This window comes from Ochotona princeps, chromosome 2, assembly GCF_030435755.1.
Source record: "Ochotona princeps isolate mOchPri1 chromosome 2, mOchPri1.hap1, whole genome shotgun sequence".
NCBI classification, from domain to species: Eukaryota; Metazoa; Chordata; class Mammalia; order Lagomorpha; family Ochotonidae; genus Ochotona; species Ochotona princeps.
Window position 1 is genome coordinate 122,483,674 of NC_080833.1, and position 26,413 is coordinate 122,510,086.

Sequence of the window (26,413 nt, forward strand, 5' to 3'; positions counted from 1 at the left end):
CATGCAGGTCTCCCACATGGGCATCTGGGGCTCAAACACTGGAGCATGTTCTGATGCTGTAGCCAAGGAAACAATCTTCTAATTGTCCATAGGTTCTCGTCATTTGTGACTTGTCTTCAGCATTTAGCATGGACCATCTCCTTATTCCTGACGCTCTCTCTTTACTCAGCCCTCATACACCCGAATCAAGGTTCTCCCCCTGATAGACTCTGCGGGCTTCCATTTCCACTCCACGCCTCTTCTGAATTCTCTCTTCTGGTTCTCCTGGGCAATCTCATTTGCCACTATCACTTCTCTTCAGAGTAGCACTGAATTGCTAGCTTTTGCCCAGTCCTTCTTCCTAAGCTCCAAGCTGGAAAATAGAACTTTTTCACCAACTTTACTTGGTCATCCTATGTGATTCTTATATTCAGCTTGGCAAAAACAACATCCCTATCTCTCCTTTCCACATATCTTCCTATCAGATTTCCTTTCTTCCTGAATGGCACCACATCCAAACAAATTATGAATGAATGCTCTTGGCCAAATGCTTCTGAGTCACCATAAGGACAACCCTCCTTGTCCCATTAACCAGTCTGTTACCACGTCATGTGGATTCTGTCTCTTATTAAAGCAGTGTCACAAATAAAACTGCTGTCTTTTACTATCTGTGTCACACAGCTGCTCAGTTTCCCCTGCTTGGGTCTTTGTGCCCTTCACGGTTTTCCCAAATGTTCAGCCTACACAGTAATGGGCTAGTTCTATTTTGTTCAATCCTCACGACCAAGGGGTCACTACTTAATTTGTTCATCTCATTTCATAATCTGTCCCTCCACTTAGTCAATAAGTATTTATTTATATTATAATATGTGAAGTATTATTGTCAGAGAGAAGGAAACAAAAATGAATCTGGTGGAATTTTTATTCTAAGGATTCAGTCTCATAGGAAGACAGCTAGGTAAATAAATAGCCGGTTATGTTTAATGAACAACTTTCAAAAAAAAAAAAAAAAAAAAACAGGGCCCAGTGCGGTGACCTAGCAGCTAAAATCTTTGCCTTGAATGCACCGGGATCCCATATGGGTGTCAGTTCTAATCCTGGCAGCTCCACTTCCCATTCAGCTCCCTGTTTGTGGCCTGGGAAGGCAGCTGATGACAGCCCAAAGCCTTGGGACCCTGCAGCTGTGTTGGAGACCAAGAGGTGCCATGCTCCTGGCTTCAGCTCGGCTCAGCTCTGGCCATTGCAGCCACTTGGGGAGTGAATCATCAGATGGAAGATCTTCCTCTCTGTCTCTCCTCCTCTCTGTACATCTGATTTTCCAATAAAAATAAATCTTTCAAAAATGTGTTAAAAAGAAAATATTAAAATTGAAAAAGACTGGTGAAGTAGAAACAAACTTAGTTCAAGCACTCAGACTAAAAAGAAGAAAGAGGAGCTTCATATTTGCCACAAGCTTTGTACGGGGTGCTGTGATATCCCAAAGTCTTGGTAAACATAACGAGATGGAAAGGGAACGAACATTTCACATCTCACCATGCTGCACTCGTGCAATTTCTTCTGTGTTTTTCTGTTCTTCTCTGAATCATGAAACTGTCTTACAAAAATGTATTAACTCCAAGACCTTAACTCTGTGAAATTAACTCCATCAATTTTCTCAATGGTAGTGAAGAACTCTGGATTACAAAGGGTACTGAGCACAGTGATTTGCAGAGCTAATGTTATCTTGTTGGTTTTAAAAACAAGGACAGCATGTATTTCGCTTTCTGCTGTATTCTGAATGCTCAAACTGCTTATTTCAGTGAAAGTGTTTTAACAGTTACTACGCCCCCAGAAACCGATTCATGAACATCTTTTTCTAAAGTTGGTAAGTCTTCTGGGAAAAGGGATTGTGCCTTATTTACCTAAGCATCCCAGCGTTCACAAATGGAGGCACTTCAATACATGATGACTGCATTGGACTAAATCTTCCTATAGGTATTTCACTTATAAAACAATGTTCATTTATTTTATTTATTTGGAAGCAAGAGATGTGGAGGGGCGGTGTGGTGCACCAGAAGCTCAAATGAGCGAATTCTCTGGTAAACCTATATGCTGGTTTTCTTTCCCCCAAATCCTACAACATCCAAGAGTGGACCAGGCCAAAGCCAGACATCCAGAATTAAAAAATGTAGGGTTCCCAGCAGGGCGGCAGGGTTCCAATGAGCCGATCCCATGACCTGGTGCCTCCCAGTATGTGCATTAGCAGGAAACTGAAATCAGGACATGATGCACAGTGAGGTATTTATGGGAAACAGAACAAACCCATCATTATAGGGACCTGATTCCCAAGCTGCCCCAGTAGTGGGATCAGGTCATTCTGACTTCTTCTATAATTGTTACAAACTGGAGAGTGCCATAAGTCTCCATCAAGGGGCTAAGAAACTCCTCAGGAATTGCCTGTTACTGAAGAAAGCAAGTGCTAAATCCCATGATGTCTGGAGGTTCTTGAAGGAATTTTTTCCTAAGTATCAGGAAATGCTGAACTGTGTGCGCATTTTACTTTTTGGTAAAGAAGTATTTACTTATTTGAAGGGGAGCGTGACAGTGAGGTGCTGAGAGGCAGAGAGAAAGAGAGGGAAAAAAGATCTTCCACCTGCTGATTCATTTCCCAGTCACCCACAACAGCAATGGCAGGAACCAGGAACTTTCAAGTCTCTGAAATGGGAGGCAGGGGCACAAACACATGGCCATCACCTGCTGCCTTCCGGGTGCGTCAATAGGAAGCACTACCACACACAGCATAGGTAGAACTTGAACCTGTTGCTCTAATTCGGGATGCAGGTATCCCAAGCAGTGGCTTAATTTGCAGCATAACACTTGCCCAGAGTTATTTATCTAGTTCTTGAATACGGTTACCCATCTAATTTAATTCTGGCGAAGTCTGAATGCTATGTCACAATGTGTCCCTGCTTCCTGTTAAAAAAAAAAAAAAGGATACAAGACTTTACACCATGACATGTAATTAATCGGTGGCTCACTGGCTATTCCTCCGTCCGCAGGTGCCGGCATCCCATGTGAGTGTCTGTTCGTGTATCCTTCTTTATTTGTTTGACTCAGAATTGCATGTTTACAAATAAAATTATTTGCACAAGAGGAAAAAAAAGACAAACACTTGCTTTGGTAAACAGTCATTCACTCTTAATTAGAATTCATGTATGAGTTGCTTTTTTGTCTTGTTTGTACAATCTAATGTCTCAAATGTGACAAGATCATGATAGAACTACAACAGTGTACATGGTAAGTCAAGTTGATTAATGCTGCTCACTGCAATGCCTATAATTTATGATCGATTCAGGTTAATTAGTGACCCAAATCGTAAGCAACTGCTTTGTATATAAATGCACAGCAGGAACGAACATAAATCTTCCTCTTCACAGAAAACATTTTTCAAGAGAAACCCTGAAACCATTTAAGCAGAAATCTATTAAAGTGCCATTTTATAAAGGGCAAGACAAAATAAATGATTAATTAACATTGTTTATCCACCCACCAAGTAATTTACCTCTAGAACCTGAATCTAAGGCAATAGGAAAAAAACTTCTAAATTCACAGGTAAACCTTGTTTTTCGAACATCCTTTTACATAAAAGTTAGAAAAATATTGCTGAAGAAATGTTAACCAATGTCTGTGGTGGGACATGATATGTCTGTTAATAGCCATGTTACACAAATATATTTAGTGACATTAGAAGAAATCATAACATAATAATCATGAGGATGCTACAAAATTATAATTATGATCTTAATTTTCAAATAATATACATTTAAAAATAGTATAAGACCAAAGTGTGTATAATAATTCTGGGAAGCAGACAAAACAACTACAATTTTGAAATTTTGGTATTGTCGGCTTTTTCCCATAATTTTTCTTAATGCTGCTTTTGGGGAGATCATGAGATAATACATAGTTACTTCTGTAACTAGGAAGAAAATAATAAAAATATACTTTAAAATGTTTCATTTTACTTCTCAGCAAAGATGTTTTATTTTAATTTGCCTCATTTCACTTGTAAAGAATTGACTTGAAGTAGAGAAATGAGAGCCTGGAGGGAGAGAAAATATCAAAAAAGTATAGGTTAGGTAGAATGGCATCAACTAAGCCATGGTGCATTTCACAAGGAGAAAACTGGTGAATTCTTTATTAAACCAGAGAAATGAGTGGAATCCCCTTGGTGGATAAGAGGACTGGCTGCGTTGGAACTCCAGCTCCGGCTCCTGACTCCAGGCTTCTGCTAACGCAGACCTCGGGACTGCTCAAGAAACTGAGTTTTTGTCTTTCATGGGGAATCCTGGACTGCGTTTGGTTGCACTAAAGCCTGGAGACTAAAAGTCACGGCTTATTGTTAACATTTATTTCCTCACTTTGAAGCTCCAATGTAAAAGGCAATGGGTAACTGCTTGTTCTTGGCAGACATGTTGCAAGACTCCCAATGGTTGCCTGAAACAATGGATGATACAAAAATGAAAGGAATGTACTACTTTTCCCTATACTGAATACCTTTGAAAAAATTTATAAATTAGGCACAGGAAGAGTTTAATACTAATGCAATGGAACAGCTGTAACAATATAACATAATAAATCTCATTAAAGCTCGGAAGTAGGGGCTAGTGTTGCAGTGCAGTACTTAAGCAGTATCCCATATCATAGTGCTGGACTGGATCTCGGCTGTTCCACTTGCCATCAGTTTCACTGTCAATGTGCCTTGGAGGGCAGTAGGTGATGGTAAAGTACTTAGGTCTCTGCCACTCACGTGGGAGAATCAGCTGATGTTCCTGGCTCCTGGCTGCAGCCTGGCCCAGCCTTAGCTGTGATGGCTATTTGGGGAGTGAACCAGTGGAAGGAAGATCTACCTTTCTTCTTTGTCTCCCTGCCTTTTGAGTAAGTAAATAAATCCCCTCCCCATTCTTTTCTTTTCCCTTTTTTTTAAAAGAACGCTGTACTTTCTTTCTCCAATTTTAAATTTGTTTCTGGACTATAGTTGACTTTGGATAGCTGAACCTGTGAAAGGTGAAGCCAAAAGTAAGTGTGTAGAATTCTTGACATGGAAACATGATACTTGTACAATTTAGAGCTTACTGGGGAAAGTGTATCCACTTTTTAAGAACAGATATACTGAGCAAGAGGTTGCAAGAGAGAGGCAAGGACCAAACAACTAAAGTGACTAGAGATGTGTTTCAGGGAGTCTTTTGACACTGAATCTAGTGAACCCAGAAAAAGAAGTTGATAATATATACTCTCATCCTGTCTGGCATTTATCAAGATAAATACGCTAGAGTTTGTTTCTATTGATCAGAGCGAAAAATCAGGAAAAAAAAAAGACATCCAACACCCTCAGCAATTTACAAGGACTTGACTTAAATCTCTGCTTCTTTTTTTTTACATTTTACATTTTATTATTATTATTATCATTTTATGATACAGTTCCATAGGCTCCTGGCATTTCCCTTATCCCAGCCCCAATCCACCCCCCCAGCTAATTCCCCTATACCATTACTAAAGTATAGTTCTTCATACACAGTCATATGTCCATCATTGCGGGAATGGACAATGGCAGAGAGTCCAGCATCCTATTGTCAAGATATAGTAAACAGTTTCATTGTAAGTCTATCTTTGTCTGGAAGTAGAAATGCATACTACATTGTATCCTCACATCTGGTTATGTTAGTCTCCATTTCACAGCTACCGTACATCCCCTCAAATGAAATGTCATAATACAAAATCAACAACAGAAAGAAAAATATAAATTTACAATGCCATGAAGTTAAATAACATGTTACTAGATATGAAAAGCCACAAAACAAAACAAAATCAACACTAGGACTGCAGGGGACAAAAGTGAACTGCGCATGTGCTGAGCTCATGAGAACTCACTGAGTTCAGTGGATTGCACTGGTCCCACAGGAAAATAATACCGACTGTGGCATCGTACCAGTCAAAATACGTCCGTGTGGCACCCAGACCTAACGGCCAACAGGGTCCAGCAAGATCAGCACCACTAACAACCTAGCTATATAGGACACCTGGTGTCTCCCTAATCCTGGGACCTGCTCCAACTGAAAGTGGGAGAAAGGTTTTACAAACAACGGTGCAGCCTCAGCACAATATCACAGGAGGTGGAGAGTGGTGAGTCAGGAGTTGGGGCTGTGGAGTTCTTTGTGGAAATCTAACATAAGAACCCAGACCTGGGACTCGCTGGAGGGAGCTGCTTACTTCTAAGTGATGTTCACATCCTGCACAGAATAAAGCACTTAATAATTTTTTTTTTTTTGGAAACAAACAACGGTATCAGCAAACATCTGTTGAAAGGTTACTAGGTACTTCTCACCTAAAGCATGGTCCATGGACCAGCTGCATCATATCTCTCATAAACGAAGCGTTCCAGGTCTCACTTTAGACCAGATGAATCACGATATGGAATTCAGCAAGATCCTCCTCCCCCGGCTAATCCCTAGGTACATGGAAGCTTGATAAACACTGCACTAGAACATTCCTCCTCCCCCCTCTTTTTTTTGCTATGGGAGATACTAAAATGGTATAATGTGGGTTCTCTAACTAGTTTATAGATCACAAAGGCAGGGACATACATAGAAAAGTAAATGGTACAAGCTGTATATGCTAACCACAGGATGAGAGGTGATGACAATGTATAGAAGACTTTGAAGGAATGTAAAATTCACTCAAGGTAAGGATAGCTAATGTTATCTTAAAGGAAAGACACGTGGGAAATAAGAAAAAAAAAACGGAATGCTGAATACTCTACCATGCTTTCTACAGATGTGTTTCTAACAGTTTTGTAGATTTCACACACCTAGAGCTCTGAATAGGATCACTGTGTGAGAAACCTACTTCACTACTTAACTATGGTAACACGAAAACAACATACTGGTGGGGGAGCAAAGCTTGCAGAGAGAATGGTGTGAGGAGCTGTCAGAGATCCACTGCCTCATTCTACACTCTATTCTGCAATCTACATTTCCCCCAAACACACATTCCAGTTTCCTTTTTTACAATATATGTGCTACACATTTACGTCTCATCTCATATGTTGAGAAGCTTCTCTTTAAAGCATGCCTGAAAGAAATTCTTTTGGAAAGTACGGATTGTATAATATGAATAGCCTATCCTATTGCAAGTATTACATTTTTTTCCAATCAGTGCTTTCAAAAGGAGCCTTTTCTACTTACTATATAGCAGTAAGGGTTACTGTTTTTGATGCATGAACACAACCCTAATTACAGCTGTGAAAGGAGAGCCCGTATGTGCATTGTTACATTTGGGTCCCCTAAATCCTTCTCTTTGGCCTTGCAAGTGCTAGGACTGTCTCACTGAGATATAAATAAAATGCCTTGTGAGCAACATCCTGAGAACACCCTGGCTCAGTAGTATTCGCACCAGCTGTAACTGATCCTGGACTCAAACCTGGCACTGGGGTCCACGGCTTTTCCCTATCGATGGCCTTGTAGAGTGTCAGGCTTCTTTTGTGTCAAAAATGGTCATTTCCCAGGGTCTCACAAAAAAAGGTTTAAAAATATTTTCCCTCCCTCTTGACACAAAGCCTACTGTCTGGGGGCAATGCCGCAGGGGGCTGACATTTGAAACTGACAAGCAGCACGGGTGCATCAGGCAGAGCGAGCTGGCACGTGTTGTCCCAGCCTCCTGGGGTTTGGAGTCCCTTTGGAAGTGTTTGGGGCTCCAGCTGGTGGCTCCACCTCCGCCCCAGTGTGCAAGGTTTCGGGGAACTTGGGTCCCTCTTGCTGACTGTGAGGTAAACATGACTGGTTGAAATATAATTATTTGATAAGATATTCAGAACAAGGAACCTGCTTTATGGATACAAAGAAAATGGAAAGAAAAGGCAAAAATGTTAAATAATGAAATCTTTCACGAAACTATCTTTTTGAAAAAAACCAATGTAAGTAAAAAGGGGAAATGAATGAAATAAAAAGGGACTAAAAGGTAAACTTTCCGAGAGAATCCTTCAATTAACATACTAAAAATAGTGAGACCAAAGGAGGCTGATCTAAGAAATAGAGAAATTGAGCTTGTGTCATAGCATAGTCGGTTAACCCAACTGTCCAACACACGGCATCTCTTGTGGATACTGGTTTGAGTTCCAGCTGTTCCACTTTCAGTCCAGCTCCCTGCTTACGGCCTGGGAAAGCAAGTCGCTGAGTGTGCACCCACGGGGGAGACCCTGAAGAAGCTCCTGACTCCTATCTTCGGATCGGCTCAGCTCTGGCCTTTGTGGGTATTTGGGGATTGAATCAACAGATGGAAGAGGTCTCTGTCTGGCTCTCCTTCTTTCTGTAACTCTGCTTTTTAAAGAAAAATATCAAAATAAATGTTAGCGATAGGGATGTTAAAAGGAGTCATGGAATGGGGCAATAAGTCTGTTAAGGAATGGGGAAATAAAAGCCAGTTAAATGCTAAAATTAGACATAGAGAGAAAGAAAACAGTTTTAAAGGGTACATTGTACAAGAAAACAGTGACCACAGTTCTTCAGTCCGTGCAGGGCTCAGGTGACTCCCATGGATACAGGCCCGAGACGAGAAGGTAGAGGTGAGAGTTGAAAGGGGACCAGTCCTTAGCCATCGCAAGTGTAAAGACTGAGAGCAGGCAAAGCTACAGTGAAACTCTGGAGAGCGAGGGAACAGCTGGAAAAGTGTAAATTCAAAAGGGTACTGAAGTGTCTTCAAAGAGCTCACATTCCATGGTGACAGTTTCATGAGGAACTGAATTGCTTTTATACACTTTCTACAAAGTCTCTTTAGCCGTATTCTCCTCACCTTTGAGAGGGACCCCAGAAAACCTACCTTGAGGACCCTGATGATCAGAGCACATGGGTATCCAGCTGCTGGACCAGCGACTGGCTACAGCAATCACCTTAGGACTTGAGAGGGGGAGTTGACATTTATGGCAATACTTTCCTTGACTGAAATTCTCTCAAAAACATATGGTGAGTAATGATTATGCACAAGACACTCTTCTGAATCCATGAATGAACAAAAATCCTTTCCAATATGGAGTTCATGTGTTAACACAAACAATAAAATAGGCAAGGGAGGATTCTCTGTCTAGTAGTTAACACACAGGTCAAGATGCCCGCATCCCACTTCTGAGTACATGGGTTGAATTCCTGTCTTTGCCCTTTATTCGATCTTCTCCTAGCACGAACCCTGGGAGGCAGTAGTGATGGCCCAAATAACGGGGTTTCTGCCACCTACACGGAGGACATCGATTGAGTTCAGGCTAACAACTGCTGTGGCCATTTGGGAGTAAACAAACGGATGGAAACACTGTCATTTTCTGTCACGCTGCCTATCAAATCACATTAAAAATTAAAAAACTAATAAGAGTGTTCAATAAGAAAATGGCAGTACTTTAGAAGCTGATACCTGCTCCCCCCAAAAGTAAACCCAATAGGGTATTCTAAGCAACATGAAGCCACTGTAAATGGCACAAGCAGAGTTCTTTGAGAATAGGACCTTCACGCACAACAACTACTAAAGCATAAATGACTGAGCTAACTATGTATTGATTTGGAGTTGTGTCAATAGATTATGATGTGTTACTCTGAGTTCAGTGAGGGTCCGGTGAGACCCTGAGCCCAGGCACCTCTAAACATCATCGGCCAGTCCTAAAAGCTCACGGGATGGGGCTGTACAGTGTTGAGGCGCTGGGGCCGAACCGGCCACAGGGCAGTCACTTTTCCAGAGTCCCTGCTGCTTTCAGGCTGGACATGGCCATGAAGGTGGGCACAGGTTCAGGCAGGATTTAGCCCAGTGGCCCTCTTTTCCACAATTGAAGCAGGCGCCGGGTGAACAGACCATTGGAAGGTCATTTTTACTAGGTCCCGGATGGGTGTTTGAGGACCATCCTCAGTCCGCTTAGGTTTTCTCAGATATTGGAGGCTGACTGTGTGATAACATGGGAGGTCAGTACCGTGGCCCCCGGGAGAGACTTGGGGTCAAGTTTGGTATATATTTTTTTTAAGATTTTATTATTACTGGAAATCCGGATATACAGAGAGGAGAGACAGAGAGGAAGATCTTCCATCCGATGATTCACTCCCCAAGTGAGCCGCAACGGTCGGTGCTGTGCCAATCTGATGCCAGGAACCAGGAACCTCTTCCGGGTCTCCCATGTGGGTGCAGGGTCCCAAAGCCTTGGGCCGTCCTCGACTGCTTTCCCAGGCCACAAGCAGGGAGCTGGATGGGAAGCGGGGCCCACATGGGATCCTGGAGCGTTCAAGGCGAGGACTTTAGCCGCTAGGCCACGCCTCTGGGCCCAAGTTTGGTATATTTAATTAGGGTCTCCATGAGGCAATTTAGGAAAAGGGCAGGATTTTCTTTGACCTTCTGTGTGACCTCACAGAGTTCATCAAATTTGATCACCTTATCAGAAACTGCCTGTATGCCTGCCAGGAGATGTTGAATCATACAGACCAACTACAGGTGTGAAAGGCAGACTTCCTCTTTCTCTTCCTCCAATCCCCTACCCCATCATTCTTCTGCATTCTGCCTTTCATTTATCTTCTTTTTCTTTCTTTTCTTTCTTTCTTTCTTTTTCTTTCTTTCTCTTTCTTTCTTCTCTTTCTCTCGCTCTCTTTATTCCTTCCTGCCTGCCTGCCTTTCTTCCTTCCTTCCTTTTCTCTCTCTCTTTTTTTTTTTTCTTTAAGGAAGCATGTCTTGGCATTATCCAAATTTGAAAGACTGGCAAGCTGGCTCTTGCGGAGTTACTGACAATCATCAACAGTTACTGGTACAGATGTGGATCTGGTGCTTCAGATCCTGGACTGGAAAAGCAGACTGGAGAGTGAGAAGTATACTGGTGTTTCCTACACTCAGGAAGGGTAGATTACCAAAGGAGGACAGACAAGAAAATCAAAAAGTGCTGAAAATAGAACTCAGGGAGGACCATAATATAAAAAGTGGGTGGGGGACTCTGTTGGCAAGGGACACAGAAGAGGTGGCAGTCCTGGAGAGTGTAGCAGCAGCAACAGAAATGGCTTACAATTTCCCCCTCATTAATGGGCAGATATTTATTCAGGATTTATTATGTTTCAGACATCATGTCAAGCATTGTACAGGCATGTTTTTATTTGTTGCATTTAGTAACTCAGTGAGGCTCAGGAGATGATGACACAGGCTCACAAAGGTTAAATAAGACCGAAATAATGCTCTCCTGTGAAAACAAGGAAGGCATCATTTCAGGAGTTTTTCAAAAGGGAGTCGAAATGCCAATAAAGGAACAGGACTTAGACGCAATTCGGGCTGTTGCCTGATAATGTGAACTTGGCCCATCCAGCCTTTGACCATAGTCATCTAGAAAAGCCAGAATGATCTAGCAATTTTATTGCACAAAGAGGCTCATGAAGCATATCAATGGGCCACTGGACTATAGTTCTATGGACATTTCTATTTTGTTTATAATTTTTCCTTTATCTTTTATGGCTCTGAGTATTCATATTTTTTAATCTTCAACATTCAATATTAGCTCTCACATTTAAAGCTAACTGAACCTATGACTGAACTGTAATTCCTAAAATCCCAAATAAAGTGTTTCTGAGTTTGGCAGTTTTGGGATTTGGGCCTGTAAATACCTCCTTCCAATCTCTCTAATGCATTGCCTCATGGGACTGGCTGCCTCTCCTTCCACAGTTTTACCGAAGTCATCGTACACATGAACACGAACCTCTTACATTGATCCTATAATGTTGCAATTCTATCAGTAGCCTCCAGCCACTTGTTTGGGCTTAAATAACAAAATCCCCAGTCTGGCCTTCCTTACAGTCTCCCTATCGCCCTTGATACTTCTTTAGTCTTACAAACCTACGATTTGACTTCATCTAACATCTCAAAATAAACTGTATCTATGTGACACTCTTCCTTCTTTGGACGCACAGATCCTCATTTCAGCATATAGAAAATTTTTCTCCAGAAATTAACTGTTTGTTTCCAAACTAGGACCAACTCATCAGGACTCTCAGAGGCACAAAACATTGCTCAAAGTTCTTGCTCAAACACCAAAGTAGTGCACACAGCCAAAGTTTGGTGAAGGCATGGAATGCTCACTCTTCCAACAGTGCGGCACCATCACAGGCTTCTTTTTTTTAAAAGATTTATTTATTTTTATTACAAAGTCAGATATACAGAGAGGAGAGACAGAGAGGAAGATCTTCCATCCGATGATTCACTCCCCAAGTGAGCCGCAACGGGCTGGTGCTGCGCCGATCCGATGCCGGGAACCTGGAACCTCTTCCAGGTCTCCCACGCGGGTGCAGGGTCCCAATGCATTGGGCCGTCCTCGACTGCCTTCGCAGGCCTCAGGCAGGGAGCTGGACGGAAAGTGGAGCTGCCGGGATTAGAACCGGTGCCCATATGGGATCCCGGCGCATTCAAGGCGAGGACTTTAGCCGCTAGGCCACGCTGCAGGGCCCCATCACAGGCTTCTGATCAGCCTGGACAGCTGACAATGGCTGGGTAGCATGTAGGACGTCTCTCTCTTCTTTCGGGCTCATCTAGCTTCACGTGTCACGTTCCTTTGTGAAAGCTCTGCCCTCCAGAGATGTCAGCACTCCTTCCTCTGAAAATGCCACTCATACTTTGTACATCTGTTGGGCATTTCCTTGACCCTACCGCCTCCTGTTATCTTCACACTCACTCTAATGCCACCACACGGGCCTCCTAGCTTCTTTCAGTATGCCAGCTATACTCCAGCCATTCCCTGCATATTAGAAAGAAACTCTGACCCTCAGGTTTCCAAGTCATGTGACCCCTTGCAGTGTGGCATTCCATGCCCGTCCCATTGAAAAACTATAAGACCCCTTTATTCCTGAAAATCTCTACTTCCCTTTCCTGCGCAATTTTTCCCACGTCATACAACATCCTTCAGCATACCTACTTTGTGTTCTACTTATCCTGTCCACAATCTTTTTCCCCTCGCTCCAGGAAAACTGCCAGGAGGGCAAGGTTTACTGTCTGTTCTCTTCAGTGCTACATCTCCGATAACTACAACAGTATTTACTGTGCCATAGATCTTCACAAAATACTTGATGAGTGAACGAATTCACCCAAACATCTATATGGAAGTTGGGGCAGATACTGAAAAAGCAAAGAAGAAGAATGAGCTACAAGTTGTCCAGAGAGGAACACCTCAGAGAGATAACAGCGAGCGTGCAGGAAGGCTCAATGAAAGGCAAAGGAATCATGAGGAAGAAGCTGCTTTGTCCCTAACTCCAGAGACCCCCACTTGGCCATGTAATACAGATTCCTTGAGAACAAAGCTTCTTAGTTTTGCCTTCTGATGTGGACCTGTTTTGGTAGTCTTTTGAAACCTGCGAAACTTTATTCATAATAACATATTTTAATGCATAACACATACAGGACTGCCAAGGAACTTAATTGCTGTAAAGGTCAATAATCAAAATTTTTTATAATGTTCTTGTGATATGAGTAATACAATGTGTATGTTTGCTAACACCTATCTGTTAATTTAATAACTGGTTAAAAATTCAATGCTGGGGCCTGGTGAGATAGCCCAGTGGCTAAAGTCCTTGCCTTGCATGCACCAGGATCCCATATGGGCACCAGTTCATATTCCAGCTGCTGCACTTCCCATCCAGCTCCCTGCTTGTGACCTGGGACAGCAGTCGAGATGGCCCAAAGCCTTGGCACCTGCACCCACATCAGAGACCCAAAAGAAGCTTTTAGCTCCTGGCTTCAGATCAGCTCAGTTCTAGACATTGCAGTCAATTGGGGAGTGAATCAGTAGATGGAAGATCTTTCTCTCTGTATCTCCTTCTTGCTGTATATTTGCCTTTCCAATAAAAATAAATAAATCTTTAAAAAAGAAATTAATTGCTGATTTGTTGCTTATATTCATGGAATGCTAATCTTCAGTTAGGTAATAAAGAAAATAAACACTTTTTGTATTTCAATTTGAGAGACTCTTGAATTTTTTTGAGAGTTATTTACTTATCTGAAATGGCAGAGTGACAAAAAGATAGAAAGGGAGAGACCGAGGAAGAGAGAAAGAGATTTTCCATTTGCTGGTTTACTCTCCAAATGCACCACGATGGCTAGGGTTGGGCCAAGTGAAAGCAGGAGCCTGGGACTCTACCTGGGTCTCCCACATGGGTCAGGAGCCCAAGTATTTAGGTCATTTTCAGCTGCTCTACTGGGAACACTGGCAATGTTGTGGAGCAACCGAGCACCTCACTAGTTCCCATATGGGATCCTAGCATCACAGGCTCTGGTTTACTCTGCTGTGTACACCACTGGCTTTGACACCCCTGGTTCTAGTCCTTTACATTTTTGTGATGTGTACACATCAGGATAAGAAGATGTGCTCTAGGGTCAGTCTCATGCACTCGAGAGAGAAGATATATCAGCTACACTCCAAGACGATTTCTGCAAATTCCTATATCTACATAGGCAAAAGGCCTGAAAACTTAACTGTTGTGAGTTTTAGTGTATCTGGCAAATTTGAACAACAGCACAAAGATTTACTAACGCTGATGTGACATTCAAAAGCAAGAAAACACAGAAGCCTCCACTTTGGTGCAAACACATGCTTCAGTGTTGGTCGTGGGGTGGGGTTTGGTGGGAAGGGTGAGAAGAAGATAAAGTTTTGAAATACAGATTTGTGTTGTGTTTATCTTTCATTCTTCCCCAAGAAGCAAAGCTGTGCTTCAGAGTTCTTTATGCTCTCATCAAGGTCCCTGCGAGGAGCTTAGTAAGAGTTATGGTTAGGAATTTCTTTTTATCCTGGTTGTCAGCTCTGTCTTTTGGCAAGGAAAAATACTTCATGCCAGATGCCCTTTTTGCAGATTCACAATGTGTGTCCGTATTTAAAATAGTCTAGAGTTTAGCAGCAGAGAAATTTACTTCATTAAATGCAGTATCCCTTAATCTGATTTGATCACAAACTTGTTTCAGGTAATACATACATGTATCATGGCAATAGGATTCTATCATAAATATTGATTACACAATTCTTTCTATCATGACATAAATTCATCTGGGTCAGGGAAACTGTTGTTCATTTTCTTATTGCCAGTACCTTCAATGCCTGATGCTTCGAAGGTTTGTAAATCGATGGCTGGTGGTTGATGGGTTGGTTAGTTGAATGAATGAATGAGTCAGATGAAAAAAAAAAGCTGAGAGTAAATTTTTATTGTGCATATGAATCTGCAACACGGAAAGACATTTAGAAGGAGTTTAAAAGGAGTTTAAAGTGGGGTAAAGCTGCCCGTGACAGTTACACCCAATAGGGTGCCATTTGTATCCCAGCTGCTCCACTTCCCATCCAGCTCCCTGCCAACGGCTGGGGGTAATGCAGCAGAGGATGGTCCAGGTGTCTGGCTCCACGCCACCCACCCAGGGACCAGAGGGAGGAAATACCTGGCTGCTGCATTTGGCCTTGTTCTCCAGGGCAACAGTGGCCAGCTGGAAAGTGAGCCAGCAGGTGGAAGATCTTCGTCTTTGTGTTCCCTTCTTTCTCTGTAAACCTGATTTTCAAATAAACACATAAATCTTTCTTATGTTTTTAAGATTTATGTACTTGTATAGGAAAGGCAGATTTACAGAGAGAAGGAAAGACAGAGAGGAAGATCTATGCTCTCGTTCATTCCCCAGGGGGCTGCAACAGCCAGAGCTGAGCCGATACAAAGCCAGGAGCCAGGAGCTTCTCTTCGGTCTCCCACATGCATGCAGGGTCTTAAGGTTCTGGGCCGTCCTTGACTATTTTCCCAGGTCACAAGCAGGGAGCTGGATGGGAAACGGAGCAGCCAGGACACGAACCAGCACCCATGTGGAATCCTGATGCATGCAAGGCGAGGACTTTAGCCACTAGGCTACTGTGTTGGACCCAAAACACTAAATCTTAAAATGAAAATGAAAGAACTAAAGAAAATTTCCCAGCAGAAATCTACGAATACAGTTATAGCTGAATAAATATACTCATGACTCACTCAAGAGAAGGAATGTATCTTCCCACTCAGATCATTTCTGTAGCTCTGAAGCTGGACAGATCACAACACAGATGATGAAACACCATATTCGCATTCTGTGCAGTACTTAGCAGGACCTCTTGCTAAGGACCACAATTCCTGCTAGCGAAATACGGTAATGAAGAGGAAGGCTTAACAGGTCCAAAATTGGAATAGTTCCAGACAGATTCTAAGTATAATCCTTAAAAGTGGGGATCATATCGTACAGCAGATAAATAAAATAAAAGGATATCCAGAAATGTATCTGCTGGGGAAAAAATGTACTAGATTTCAATCCTGTAAGGTTTTAAAGAATGTGTTTCCATAGTCCATCAGTTTTTGGATTTTAATCAAATAATTCCACCCACTTTTGAATTTCCAAGGCACAATAATAAAAAAGCAACATCTGCTGGTCCAGCAGGGTGAAATACAGCATTTTTTTGTTGTTTTTACAAAATGAGTTAAAAATAACTTCAAAACGTTAAAATTAATATTGATGGAGCTGAATAAGAGCTCATTATGTTCAAGCTACCACCACATCCCTTAAAAAGAAAACAAAATGAACAGCCTCAAAAACTTTTCCATCAAGGCTCTTGCATGATTACCACTTTCAATGCTGTAAACATAGTTGATGCATATAATGTGTACACATAGTTGTGTATATATGTATACTTTTATACATATATATATTTGTATAATCATGTGTTTATTCAGAATAATCCTCACTAGACTACAAATACCACATAGGCAGCATTTGGTATATTGTATGATTTAAAAGACTGGGTAAGAGCATATAGATTTATCATATTTGTGAACTATATGATACAAAAACACGATGAATAATGAGTGCTATGGTTAATTCTTTTACAAAAATGTTTCTGTCATATCCAGATTCACCTTAAAGATTTCTGTATCCATTAGTTACATATATATTGCCTTGCTGTTTTTCTATTCATAATATAAATAATTATGATTCATGTATTGTCATTTATTATGTTGTTTTGGGATTAGCTTCCAGCTAAATCAGCCAGGAAAAGCTCATTCACACTCTAGTTTTAAAACTTACAGCAACTATTTTTGTGCTTAGGTGTGAAGAGTCATGTGCTGGTGATGCTATGATCAGATCTAACAGACATGTAATAATCATGTAATGCTTACAGGTGTGAACTTGGAAGCAGCAATGTCCAGTTCTGAATCTTAGGCTTCCTGCTCAATGACTGTAACAACAGTAATGAGAGAGATGTTTCCACTCTCAATTAACTTGTACAATCCACACATTACAGAAAAAGTATGTAAAATCTTCAACTTACAAATGTAAATTTAACCTTCTGTCTTCTAAGGAAAATATTGTTGTTGACTCAGTAATATTATAGTTAAGTAAAACTTTATTTCTCATAGAATATTAAACTTTAATATTAATTGCTATTGTTATTCTATTAAGTCACAATATTTTTATGTTCATGAAGTCATTATTTTTGACAATTTCTTGGATTGAATGTTGCTTAACAACAAAGCCCAAAGAAATCCAAGACAAATACCTATACTGAGATTTAAGTTTTTCTAGTATATATACACATTTTTTTACATCTCAAGCTAACTGTATTAAACTACTTACATGTATTATCTTACAAGAGAAATTTTATTAGGCAAACATTATTTATTTTTCATATTAGTTTCAAATAATAATTTTCTACATTACTATAAATGTAGAAAATATGATTAATCATCACTGCTCATGGATTTCATGTCTGTGATTTCACATAATTGCTAAAATTTATTTGAAAAGTCCTAAATCAATAGCTACATTCTGTTATTGGTAGATATGTATGGACAAAACAAAAAATTAGGTTATCCAATGTGCAAGATGCTGTTTGAAGCTGAACAATCCTACATTTGTAAAATATTTATTTACTTTTTAATTGCAAAGTCAGATATTCCAGAGAGGAGGAGTGACAGAGAGGAAGATCTTCCATCCAATGATTCACTCCCCAAGTGGCCGCAATGGCCAGGGCTGGGCGGATCTGAAGCCAGGAGCACGGCACCTCTTCCGAATCTCCCACGCAGGTGCAGGGTCCCAAGGCTTTGGGCCATCCTTGACTGCTTTCCCTGGCTACATGAAGGGAGCTGGAAGAGAGTGGGGCCACCGGGATTAGAACTGGTGCCCATCTGGGATCCTGGTGTGTGCAAGGTGAGGACTTTAGCTACTAGTCTAACGCACTGGGCTTAAACAATCTTACATTTGGCCCTCTTGTTTCAATTCTCATGTTTAAAACTGAAGTCTTACAGTCTATTTTGTGACACATTTTTGTGATTGTTTTTGTTCATAACTGCTCTATTTAAAATGACCTCCCACCACGATGTTGAAGCACTGTCTGGAGTACTAAATGCAAGAATATTCTGATGTATCATTCAGAGAAAATATATATGTAATCTCAGAATTATTTAGGCATGAGTTACAGTGATGCTGGCCAAGAGCTTAATGCTACATGAGCAGAAATATATATTTACGTTTGTCTTTAAACTGAATTGGACACGAAAACAACTGATTACTTCATTAATACATGTGTTGGGAGTAGAGGCATCTCCCATTGCTTTTCCCTGTGGGGCTCTAGCTGAGGTTTCTGGACTTGAGCATTTGCAGTGACTTTACAGAACAAAGCTACCATTGTCTCTGCCTGCAGATGACATAATTTTACAGTGGAAACACTGGAGATTCAAACAAAACATGACTGGAACTGCAGACAACCAAAAGATATCAGAGGGACACAAGCTGGCAACGGGCAACTCAAGATATTTCAGCTTACAGATGGCATGTTCCTTTACATGGGGGAAACAAAAGGATCTGCGAAGAGACTGCTGGAACTCATAAGAGAGTTTGGTAAAGTTGCCACATATTGAATCAATGCACAAAAACCAAAGGTCTTGACACAGACAAACAATTCCACAGCTGAAAAAGAAACCATAAGATAATTTCAACTCAAAATAGGTACAAAAAAGGTTTAAATACCTTGGAATAAATGTAGTCAAGGATGTGTAAGAAACTCTATGAAGATTTAAAAAAACCTTTAAAGAAAGAAGTAGAAGAAAATACCAAAAAATAGAAAAATCCTCCATGATCATAGATTCGTAGAATACAATAAAAAATCTATACTACAGAAAAATTTACAGATTCGATGTGATCTCAATCAAAAAGAAGTAATATTTATACACTATTTCTCTTTGCTGTTGTTTTTTAAGATTGTCTTTTGTGCCCAATGTGGTAGCCAAGTCCTACCCTTACATGTGCCAGGATCTCATAAGACCACCGGTTTGTATCCTGGCTGCTCGACTTTTATCCAGCTCCCTGCCTGTGGCCTGGGAAGGCTGATGAGGATGGCGCAAAGCTTTGGCACCCTGCATTGATGTGCAGGAGAAGATCCTGTTTTCGGATCAGCTCAGCTCTGGCTGTAACATTCAGCTCCATTTGCTGTTTTGGGAGATGAGTCACTATTTAATACCCTGCCTAGCAAATAAATTCTAATTCAAGGGTAAGTGAGAGAGTAAATGAAAAACTGATGAAAAATTAAACTTATCCGACATTCACTGGATCTGGGTGGGTGCAGATTAACTATATTTCTGAGCTTGTATAAGTTAATCAAACATCCATTTAAAGGAAGACAGAAACAGAAGTTGTGATTCAGGTGCAAACGATGTAACCTGGGCTAGGACAGTCACAATACACATGGTGAGAAGTAGTCACATATTGTTGGCCACTACACTTAGATTGTCCTTCTGTTTATCTCTAGTGGATGATTAGATAAGCTTTACATGGATGAAAGTAGACAAGAGATATGGAAGAATCCTTATTTCTAGGGTACAGAATTAGAATGAAAAACAACTTCTATACTGTGTTTCATTTCACTATATTGGTAAGTATAGCATGAATCCATATCCTTTGTGCTAACTCAGTACATGACTGTTACCATTGCATAACAGACATATACCCACAGGTGAGAATAAGTCAGGACTTTCCGTTACTGGAGTTTTGCTGAGGAAAAGCATTAATGTTGTATACTGCTTAGAATAACCAAACACCGCCCCTGCTTCACCTAGGATTGTCACAGGCTTTTACCGAAAGGTCAGCATCCTGAGAAATTCTTCAATGCCAGGCAAGCTGGTACAGTTGATCAGTCTAACACTTCATGTTATTATTGCATTTCCCATAAAAATAAACTATAGCTAAGCTTCAGCTACTCAGATTCATCTCAAAATAATTGTTACCCTTGAATTAGAATGTATTTACTAGGCAGGGTATTAAATAGTGACTCATCTCCCAAAACAGCAAATGGAGCTGAATGTTACTGTGCACATGTTGGAAACACATACATAATTGAAATATAAGGAAGGGTTTGAGGTTATGACGTGTGAGCCTTTTCATAAAGGATAAGAACCAAAATAATCTGGTAAATGAGGGAAAGTGATCTCGGAATTTCCCTTTAACCTTCCTTGTATCAACTTTGGAAAGGCAGATTTACAGACGGGAAGATCTTCAACTGCTGGTTCACTCCCCCAAAAGGCTTGCAATAGCTGGAGCTTCTTCCAGGTCTCCCATGCAGGTCCAGTGTTCCAAGGCTTTGGGCCATCCTCTGCTGCTTTCCTAGGCCGTGAGAGGGGAGCTAGAATGCAGCCAGAACAGCCGATGCAGGAATTGGTGCCCAGCACTCACAGCAGGAAAGTTAGCCAGCTGAGCCATCTCACTGGCCCCTAGAGTATTCTGAACATACTAGTCACAATGCTCCTATGTAACAAAGCAACAACTGATATCATATTGAAAGAGGAAACAGAGAGGCTTTTCATCTAAGATCTGGAACAAAACAAGGATGTGCACTTTCACAAGTTCTGTTTTGTAACTTACTGGATATACTAGTTAGAGCAATTAAACCAGAGGAAAAAACAAAGGGCATCCAAATTGAAAAGGATAAGATCATACTTTCACAATCGGTAGATGATGAAATTATATAGACACACATGCATGCATCTGTCTATATGTCTAGATCTATATATGCCTATGCATATTTTCAGCTGTATATGCTATACATATACATACATGTGCATATATGTGCAAACATGCATACACCCATATAAAGACTACACAAAAACTGTTAGAATTTATAAATGAATTCAGCAAACTTGCAGGATAAATAGGTAACAGAAAATTCAAAATTATCCGTGTACACCAATAGCAAATTATCTGAAAAAGAAAACAAGAAAGCAATCTCATTTTTAAAAAATATTTATTTTTATTGAAAGTCAGATATACAGAGAGGAGGAGAGACAGAGAGGAAAATCTTCCATCCATTGATTTGCTCCCTAAGCAGAAGCAACGGTCGGAGCTGAGCTGATCCAAAACCAAGAGTCTGGAACCTCTTCCGGGTCTCCCACGTGGGTGCAGGGTCCCAGGGCTTTGGGGTCATCCTCGACTGCTTTCCCAGGCCACAGGCAGGGGACTGGATGCGAAGTGGGGCTGCCGGGATTAGAACCAGTGCCCATATGGGATCCTGGCACGTGCAATGTGAGGACTTCAGCCGCAAGGTTACCATGCTGGGTATGCAATCTCATTTCTAATAGCTACAAAGTACACATGGTAATCTTTGTAAGGTCAAGTCATGCACCGGGTCCACCTCTACAAACTGTAATCACTAATGTAGCAGTGGTACAATAGCTTAAGCAACCTCTAGGGATGCTGGCACACCTAATTATGCTGCCTAGGTCTGACTCCTGACTGGGCTTTCTAATGGAGCTTCCTGGTAAGGTGCTGGGGAGGCAGCAGGTGTTGGCCTAAGAGAGACATGGACTGAGCTCCTCGCTCCCAGCTTTGGTGCGGCCTCTTCACAGGTGCTGTGAGCATTTGGCGGGTAAGTCAGCAGATGGAAACTCTTCTCAGCTTGTATTTCTCCCTCTCTGTTTCTGTCTTCTTAGACTCTCAAGTGAGTACAAATTCCAAAAATGAGGCATGAAGAAACAGATGGAAAATGGAGTCCAGGTAGACTGGACAAAGAAGTCAGAAAGTGGGATTAAAAGTTAGAAAAGGTGGGCCTGGCGTGATAGTCAAGCGGCTTAGGTCCTTTTGTCTTACAAGCGCCAGGATCCCATATGGGCACCAGTTCTAATCCCGGCAGCCCTGTTTCCCATCCAGCTCCCTGCCTGTGGCCTGGGAAACAGTGGAGGATGGCCCCAAAGCCTTGGGAGCCTGCACCCATGTGGGAGACCTAGAAGAGGTTCTGGGCTCTTGGCTTTGGATCAAGTCAGCTCCAGCCATTGCTTCTGCTTGGGGAGCGAACCAACGGACAGAAGATCTTTCTCTCTGTCTCTCCTCCTCTCTGTATATCTGACTTTCCAACAAAAATAGATCTTTTTAAAAAAAAGTTAGAAAAGGAAGGGCAGCACCTCCAAAGCCTGGAGGTCTCACTGAAACCAGATGTGAACTACGCCAAGAATCAAGAGACCCAGAGGGCAGGGAGACGCTGACAAGACCCCACCATGCTAGGGATTACGTTTTCAGAAGTGGCTCTCTTCGGGATGTCATCTGTGGAATAAACGTATATAAGAGAGAATGATGAAAGACGAATGACAGAAAAGGTCGTCTTTGGTCAAGCTGAGCATGCTAAGGGCTTCAATAACTCCAGGGAAGAAAGATCTGGACCAGATGTCAGCCAGACAACAGACAGAACAGACGTCAGTTGCTAGGATTCTGCACACAGGGTGAAAACACCTGTGTTCCTATCATAATATGATACTTCTGCTTTCATCTTAAGACTGGTAAAGCCTACTTGATAAAAGACAAAAAAAATATTTTGACAACCAAATGAAGGTAGTACTTTGTTAAAATTTGAAGAGTTACCCTTTGTTTATGAAAACTTTCTACTCAATGATGAGTTGAAACACATGAGAGCAGGTGAGTATGTATATTCACTGCAAAAACCGTAATCTCCTCAAAAATACCCTTTGCACTTTAAATAATGATGAGTTATAAAAATATTTTAGGTACATGTTTTGAGAAAAGTAAAATGTATCTATGTTGCATTATTTCGGTTTATCAAGCCCAATTGTCTAAGAACTAGTGTATTCTGCACAATATTTTTCAGACAATATTCTTGCTTTGGTGACTTTGAGTTTTCTAATGGCCCAAGAAGACTGCTAATTTAACAGTGGGATTCTTCAGCAGGTGCAATGCAAATCTGTTACAGAGGCAGATATGAAATAAGTTTTCCGCCTAGGTGGATTTATTTTCTGTTGATCACAGAATGTTGAGTGAATGTAACTCTAGTCGTAGAGACTTGTGAAATTTCCCCCATTGTACGCAGTGGTCATCAACATAATTCTAACACTCTTGACAGTAAAAATGTAATTATAACCAAATATACATATTTACACACACACACACATATATAACATACTATGTAAATTTACTTCTGACAATCAAGACATTATGCTTTACTAAAAGCTACACTTTTTTTTTTTTTTTTTGCATTTTAGGGAGTTAAATCAAGCTGAAATTCTAGTGTTTCTCCACACTCTAACGTGGAACCCTGCGCACCACTTTTCTCTTTTGTTACCACTTCTAGAGAGACTGAAAGACATTTTGTTCATACACAATGAGTGTTTTCTTCCAAGTAGCAGAACATAAAAATGAAGGATGTGCCAACAGCAGAGACATCAATGATGAAATGATGTCACTGCAACAGTATAGTTCCAAGTTGATCTAATGGTCTTCAGTGGACTGAATATTCTTTTGAAGCAACTTATAAAATAGTGGTGTGTCTTAGAAATAAAGAACATATCAGAATCATTTTAACTTGCAAAACACACTTAAACAATGCGTTATTATCAGGCACTAAGTGTATGTAGCATAAAGTCATTCCGTTGAATTATAACATATTAGCTACATGACCATTATGTACCCGGTAGTCTTGCAAGCAATAATTAATTCATTTGTATTACAACTGGGTTTTTATTTAGGTAGGGGGATGACTAGGCATGGAAGAAATTAATTTCTAAATCATTTTAAGATAACGTGAAAATAGCTTGGTACTTCTAGCAGTTTAAGGTGAAATTATTACTAGTTAGCAAATGTATCCCTTGACAGCATTTCAACATGCATTTTTCAGAGAGAAGCAATGGATTTGATCATCAGAGTATGCATGAAGTAAACATTCGATTTATGGCGGGGGTGGGGAGGAACAGAAGATAACAAAATGAACCAAAAGAAGTCTGAGACCAATCAGGAAGAACTACCTTGCTGTTCTTGAAGTTCATGGTGATTGTAACTGCTATGACATTTCTTTTCATTTCAAAATAACAGTCAGAGGCAGATGGTAAGTCTTAACATCCTCCACCTGCACTGAGAAACTTTATGTAACTTTATGAAACTTTATGAAACTTTATGTAATTGTGACTGAAAGCCAGGGTCAGTGCTAATAAACATATACCTCTTACTATAAAGCCCAATCAACTTTCAGTTTTTATAATAAAAAGAAAACATTCTTCATTCTATTAAAGTAATTCAAGTCAATCCCAAAAGGACAAATATCATAGATTCTCTCTTACATAAGACATGCAAAATAGAGATCAATAACCGTTTCAATACTGTTTTTGCTTTATCCCAAGGGATTTTAATATTTTTGCTTGTATTTCCACTCATTCAAAAAATAAGATTTTGTTTTTCTTATTTCCTCACTGACTCATGGGTCACACAATAACATCATTTGCTTCTGAAAGGTTGTTGATTTTCTTTTTCATTTCTTCAGTGACACATTGGTTACTCAGTAGCATGTTATTTAACTTCACATTGTTGTAAATTTTCTGCGGTTTCTCTCTGCTGTTGATTTGGTTTTGCAGCTTTTCATTTAAGAGGATGTATAGTAACTTTGTAGTACAGACTATCACATACAGATGAGAGGATACAATGCAGTGTGCACCTCTACTTCCAAATCAAAGATGGAATCCCAATGAAACTGCTGAATGTGTCTTGACAATAGGATGCTGGGCTCTCTGCCTTGCTCATGCCTACAATGTCAACATACATCTACATAGCAGAATGAGGGACTTACGACTGTGAAGGACTATGCTATTGTAATAACACTGGGGTGTTCAGGGGGAGGGGCCAGAAATTTGGGAAGAGGTAAGGGAAAACTTGGAGCTGATGGAACTATATAAAAATTAAAAAAAAAAAAAAGGTAATACAGGGCCAGAGTTGTGGAATATCAGGTAAAGCCTCTACCTAAGACACTGTCATCCCACATGGGTGCTAGTTCAGTCCCAGCTGTTCCTCATCTGATCCAGCTGCTGCCTGTGTGGAAGAGCTGGAGGGAACTTCTGGCTCCTGGCTTCAGTCTAGCCTGGCCCTGGCTGTTGCAGCCATCTAGGGAGTGAATCAGCACATAGAAGACTGAGCAATCTCTTCTCTCTCTTTAACTCTGCTTTTCAAATAAGTCATTCTTTAAAAAAAAAAAAGCAATGCAACTATTTTAAAGAGAAACATGTATACAATACAAAAGTAGAAACCATAAATTTCACCTTCCAAGAACACATACATCGTAAATATCAAAATAACTGCAATTTGTAAAAATCCCTATAGAGGGTTTTTTTTTTAAATATAATGAGAGGCTAACCAACAACTATGCTTAATGAGACACGATTCAAGACCCTGAAGGGATTTCGCACTGATTAGCAGAGTCCTAAGGGAGAAGAACTCATTTCAGTCTTGTTTATTTCCCCCAACCACAGGACCTAGCCTTCCACACACACTGTGCTCAGAAAATACGCAATAAATAAACACCTAGAAAGAAAGCGAATCACCATCTGTTTTCCTTGCCTGGCTTGTCATCAGCTTCTGTGCTCCAGTTCTTCCCAGGGAACCCATTTTCTGTCATTCCCTGCCTCGGACTTCACTTCCTTTACTCTAACGCAGAGTTTGTGCAGCCCAATAGTGATGCTGTTTCGAGTCTTCATATCTTCATAGCATTTCTTGCCTTCCCCATTAAGCTCTACTGATTCCCCACAGTGCATCGCAGATGTTATATTATTCAACAAGTCTCTCCTGACACATTTCACCGACCCGAGGCTAAGCTGACGGCCATGATTCTCTGCTCTGAATTTGTAAATATCAAGCAGTGTAACTCTCACAGTACACAGAAAATGGTCTGCTAGCTTTCCTTTAAGCTCTTTGAGGCTGCTTTATACTCATAATCACTTGCACAATAATCATTAAATAAATGAGAAAAATGAAAGAATGAACAAGTCTACTCATTTGCTTCCAGTTTATGTCTTTCTTTGAATTTAACCCTTTGTTGGATCAGGTGATCATTTACAATTTTAATTATCATAAAAACAAAGAAACAAAAACCTAGCCTACATTATGGAAC

The 26,413-nt window shown here is 40.7% G+C and overlaps 1 protein-coding gene across 1 annotated transcript in view; it reads right to left on the reverse strand.

Annotated features, from left to right (window-relative positions):
- Positions 1–26,413, reverse strand: part of NME7 (NME/NM23 family member 7) — a 210,938-nt gene that overhangs the window by 63,038 nt on the left and 121,487 nt on the right. The window lies entirely within an intron of this gene.